The sequence below is a fragment of the Egretta garzetta genome, unplaced genomic scaffold, assembly GCF_000687185.1.
Source record: "Egretta garzetta isolate BGI_Z169 unplaced genomic scaffold, ASM68718v1 scaffold340, whole genome shotgun sequence".
NCBI classification, from domain to species: domain Eukaryota; kingdom Metazoa; phylum Chordata; class Aves; order Pelecaniformes; family Ardeidae; genus Egretta; species Egretta garzetta.
In genome coordinates this window covers 1,818,644-1,824,671 of record NW_009258377.1, presented here as the reverse complement: position 1 = coordinate 1,824,671, position 6,028 = coordinate 1,818,644, and positions in this window count along the sequence as shown.

Sequence of the window (6,028 nt, the reverse complement as noted above, 5' to 3'; positions counted from 1 at the left end):
ATCTGAGCAATTTTTAAAAGCATCATGTTGTTATTTTAAAATTAGCCCCACATCTTGGGAAGATGTTAGAAACTCATAGTGAAAACGCCCTGGAGCCCACGGTGGCACGAGCAGAAAGATGACGAATCACAAGGTGCCATGAAAAAATCAGATTGTGTACCAAAGGCACTTCCTTGGAGAAGAAAATGTTATCGACAGAATTGAAGCAGTGCAGTCACAGTTGGGGAAAAAATGAAGGAGTAACAATCCTGCATTTTTGGAGCTTTTATTCCCCTAGCACAGGACACTTTATTAGAGGGGAATGTGAGTAACATATATGTCTTGTGCAATATGTAGGATAGGAAACACTAGGATTTTGAATTAGTATTTTGTGTTAGAATAATTCATGGGCAGGGAAAAAAAACCCCAACATTTTGATGCATATTTAGTTGCACCAGTGCTAAATAAAGGAGTGGGGAAAATTTGAAGATGGGCATCAGGGGTGGCAAACGACCTAAGCAACAAGTGCTGAAGATGCTATCTTCTTGGAGAAAGGATCCTTCCAAAGCAGCATGGGGTGTGCTCAAAGCTGGTAAAGGATTTAGAAATGCTGCTTGATTTTAAGAGAGAAATATGTGACAGGGAGCCAAACTGAGGGGTTTTTTCTTCATGTTCTGCCAGAACTATGATTAAAGAAGTCAGAGTATATGGTTTCTCTGCTTCAGTTGCATTATTAGCCACTCACACTTAATCATAAAAAATATGAAATAAAAAGCTAGTTAGTCAGTTCCCCATGCTTTTGGCTGCTTTGAGGCATCATTCGGTTTCAGGAGTCCCCGCTAGCGGGTTTTATCCCGACCACAGTGCCGAGCGGCAGGCTGAGGCAGCACACCTTGCTGCAGTCTGCCTCTGCAAGCCCCCTCCTGCCTGCTGCGCCGGGGGCCACATCCCAGCTTCGCACCACAACCAAAATCAATCTGCTGGTTTTAATGTCATCCCCGGACAACACTCATTCATATTTCAGAACCAAGCAACCAAATTCTAAAAAATCCAGGCAGTGTCTGGCAAGGCAAAAAAAAAAAAACCAACAGAGGGAGAGAGGGGGTGTAAAACCTCACTGCAGGTTTGAGGTGAGGTCAAGCGTAAGAGCGACACGGGGGAGCTCATGGAGTATTTGTTGGCAGCAGCAAAGCCCTTGGCTGCCTTGCTGCTGGAGGAATTCCTAAATCCACTCATCTGTTTTGCAAAAGACAAGGCAAGGCTTCTAGAGTTAATCATAACCAATTTATGTTTCCAAAAGTGTCAAAACGTGATATAGAGAGAGTATTTTCTTGACTAGCTTGTCCGGTTGAATACAATGGCTTATTATTACTGTTTTCATTACAGTATGAATATTGCCTCATATGACTAGAATGAATAAGACCTTCCCTATTTAATTAAGCTGTTAAAGATTGCATTTGTACTTGATCAAGCCATCACTCTTCTTTCCTGGGTTATCATGGCTGCACCTCGGCTCGGAGGAAAAGGTGAGTAAATTATAAAAGATGGTTGCCTAATTGTGAATTAATCCACCTGCTGGGAGTGCTAACTGAATGTGGTGGCTAGCATCTTTGCTGCGACACCAACCTTGTCATCGCCTCCACAGCTGCACCAGCTGGTTGGCTCAGTCCCAGGATTTCAATATCTGCTCAGATGGCATACAGTATGTGTAGATACTGTATAATGCGTGGAAATTATTTATGAGAACTTCCATTAAATGAATTTCATGAAAGTTATCCATGCTGCCTTCAAGGGATTTATTAAAACCATCTGCATGTTAAGCTTGCAATATATAAATGAAGTGCCATTTGCACCTTGCCTGTAAGATTTCAAAGCAGGTGCACCCCTTCTGCAGCATCAACCTGGCCTCCTTGGAAGCTGAACTCCGAGGCCGATATAAGATGTAGTAACACATGCCAGAGTTTCCCAATATTACTCCTTAGCTTCTTCCCAGACATGCTTGCTTAATGGTTGTGCCCTGGGCATTTGGCTAGCAAACTTTCTAGCGGTCTGGACTGTAATGAGAACGCTGCTACCCAGTGTCTCTGGCAAGTGCTTGTTTCCAATTCTTCATAAACAAACCATGTGTTGTTGAACTGGGAACAATGGGTGCCTGAAATATTTTTATGTGTGGATTTAAAAAAAAAAAAAATCAGCGCTTGGGAGTGTTACACATAGGAAAAGCTACCCTTCTGTGCAGGAAGACAAGCCATAATGAACGGCACATATATAGCCAATCTTTTCCAGGGACAGGCTGTGGAGTCTTCTTCCTTGGAAATATCTAAAACCCAGCTCGACACAGCCTTGGGCAACCTGCTGTGGATGACCATGCTTTGAGCAAAGGGTTTGGACTGGACAATCTCCAGAGATCCTGTCTAACCTCAACTACTCTGTGAGAAAACAAACAGGTTCTAAAAAAAACAAAAGTGCATTGATCTTCCAAAAATATATTATATCACAGGTTTAAAGAACTATTGCATTTTTTCATTGTATAGGAAACTATAGAGAAACTATCCAAGGAAGAGTGGAGAGACTGAAAAGATACCCACATTTTAAGAAATCCTTACAATAGCAAGGACAGCCTCTTTTGAAGGCACAACAGCCCGGTCTTCATTAGCTCATGCTTCGACCTGACATAATTCCACTGTTTTGTGAAATTAGTTGTGCTCTTCCAACATACTTGCAGTGTGCACAGCATACCCTGCCTTCTGTTTCTTTCATCTTTAAGCAGAATTACAGCACTTAAAACTGTACACATGTGAATGATGAGCATACGTCTGCTCATACTCATGACTGTGACATTTTCAGTGACTGCAGGAACTCACCAGACCACCTCTGCAGCTAGAGACAGCTCGGTCGGGTGACCAAACACCCTGCACAGCTACTTCTTCTATAGGATGTCTCGAAAAGCAGCCCACGCTACCCTGTGTGGTCTCTCAGGCTTTATTCGAGGGAGCTGGCACACCGGCTTCCTCCAGCCGTGCTTTGTTTTTTTTCTTGCAAGTCCTGACAAAATCTCCCCCTGAAGTGGTGAGGCTCTGGGCAGCTTTTAAACTTCGAGTCATATAATAGAATTTGCAGATGTTTGTACATTACCAGGTCCCAGCTCAGGCCCTGGAAATCATGCTGAAAACCCTGGTAATCAGTGATGAAAGCATTTCAATTTAAACAGCATATATTATAAACCACATTATTATGTGTCACTGGAGACTTAATGGGTTTGTCCCTCCATTTTGTCTCCTGGTTTCTAGCCTTCCTAATGTATATCCCAAAGCTTTGCATTAAACTGAAATAATTTGTTCCTCTCTTGAAAGGGAACCTTCTGATGCACGTCTGATAAAGCCATCAAAAGCCCCCGTTATTATGTGCTATAATGGCCCACAGGAGTGTTTGATTAGAGCATTTTCCTTGTCACGCCGACAAGCTACAAGATATTATCTGCCTCGGGAGGCTAAATGGAAGACTTGAGGGATAAAAAGGTCTATTGTTATTGCATGCATAATCCTGTGACTGAAAATACCACAAGGGATTAAGACAGCTCACTGGATGTATGGAGTGAGACATTATATGTAAATTAGTTTTGTTTACCAACACTGCTGTGTTGTAATTATTCTATCCAGCTACACTTAAACTTAGAAGTAAACTAGGGAATACTCCAACTGTGATATGATTGCTTTCTTATTTATAACAAATGTTGTTTTCCTTATAATGGGAAGAAGGAACCGGTGTTGATAATGAGGTGTCCGTGTAGACCTTAACACAGGAAGCTCAGTAGGGATATTAAACATTAACATTACCTCAAGCTCCAGGCCTTGACATCCTCTAAGGCTACTCACCTGCCTAAAATGCCTGGGTTGGTAGGATGGCTCTTCCACGTAGGCAAATACCCCAAGAAATCCAGGTCCACCTGAAACAAAAGAAACTGCTCTTGCCCTCTGCTAAACTTTCTCAGCACCATGTAATGTTTTTTTTTTTAGATATTGCACTAGGAAAAAATAGAAACATTAGAACTATGTGGTGCTATGTAAAAATACAGCTGAATATACCTGGCTAAGTGCATATAAGGTGAGGAAAACAAAAAGAAGGAAGAATTGTAGGCCTGGGGTGCTGGGACAAAAGATGTTGGCCTGCATCTTCATTTGCTTTTATTGAGGCAACACTGATGCAATTGCCATCGATCCTCAACAATAAGCCCCAAATATATATTTATCATGCCTGACAGATGTATCGCTTTAAGGAAGTGCTGCTTTTCTGGGTGGTAGAACAGTTGTTATGGTGACTCCTCTTCTTCCCTCATTTAATACAGGAAGCCGAGCACTAAAATAAAAATCATTCAATTTATGGAATTTATAAGAAACCCACTCTGAAGCTGTAACTTAAGACAGAGATGTTTGGGAATATTTAACAACATATTTAATTTACATTATTTGACTTTTCATTCTGGAACTTGAAACTCTGTGGAAAGACGTAGTAACAGGAAATATATGGAAGGAAATGCGTTTTTATGTGGGATATACTATATCATTTGCTTGTATGTAATATTTATACAGTATTGTGGACACTGAATATACAAATACTTTTTGCAGGTTAGGCCCCTACTGAGTAAAGGTTACATAAGGTTCTGTTTGGAAGACCTCATTAGGAACTAAACTGGATTATTTTTTTCTTTCTCCTTGATGATTCAGTTTTTAACACCACTTTCTGCTTTATCCTGTGGTTGCTAACAATAGTCATAGTGCTATAAAATTAAACAACAATTCTGTAATTTCTTGATGGTACTTGCTTTTATATTTCGCAGGCTTTAAGCATCAGAAACACCCAACATGCTGTTCTATTTTCAGTTTTCCACTTAGATCAGAGTTGTATCTAAAGCTACCTTGGTGATTAAATTCTCCATAACCGTATAAACTACTTAACATTTTATGCTAGCTCACAATTTTAAACAAATTTACTCCAGCTCACCTGGGATAAGTGTTGGATTTCTACTGAGGCAATTAAATGCGCAGGTTAGACCCAGACTGAGGTTACGTCCACAGCCAGCATAGATGTGATTTTGCAAAAGCTCGCTTTATCTATGAGAATTCAAGCATGTCCTATACTGGTCAAAGCTTCTAGGTGAACACCAAGGATAGGCAGCTCTGTAGGGTGCTTGATCCCTATCCAGTGGAGATAATGCCATTTTTAATGTATCTATCATCACTGATGCTAAAGAAGAATTTGTGCTTCCGTGGAGCTGGTGTGAAGGAGGCAGAATATGGGCCGAACTGGTTATTGCCAGGAAGGAATAGCAGGAGCTGATGGTGAAGAGGGCTCAGGCACAAAGAGGGAGGGAATCTGGGAAATTTTCAACTGAAAATTTTTAAATAGGAAAAAAAATCAGACACGGGGAAAATATCTCAAGTAGCGTACAAGTCAGGATGAAGCTGGGGATGGGCTTGGAGAACAAAGGTCCGCAAACGGGCAAAAATGAAACCAGTCACAGGACATACATGATCATACTTCTCATATGAAAACACTAAAGGTATCTGTGGTGAAGTGTGTGTTTGAATTACTGTGGGAAGATAATTCCCCCAGAAACAGTATTATCATTTTATCAGCTTCTTATAGGAAAGTAGCAGCATCACAGTGGACAAGAATTGCTAAAGTTTTATTAGGACCAGACTATCAGTGTTACTTTTTAATGAGCAATTTATCACCCTTACAAGCCTCAATTTTTATTAACCTCATCTGCTTCTGAAGATGAATTACTTTCCCGATGTAGGGGCCAGCAGCCACGGAGCATCACCTTATCAGCAGCAGGCCACTCACTTAGCAAGCAGCTCTCATGGCAAGAGGGATCCATACTTCTTGGGGGTACTTCAGTCTGGGACAGATGCAGTGCCAGTGCCACCTGCTGAAAGGCTGTAGGCACTCTTAGGAAATGTCAAGGTGTGCAAAAGGGACTTCCAGCCAGTCCAGCAGGTTCATATACTTATCTGCTCAAATGCAGGCTGTGCTTGAGGAGCTTTAG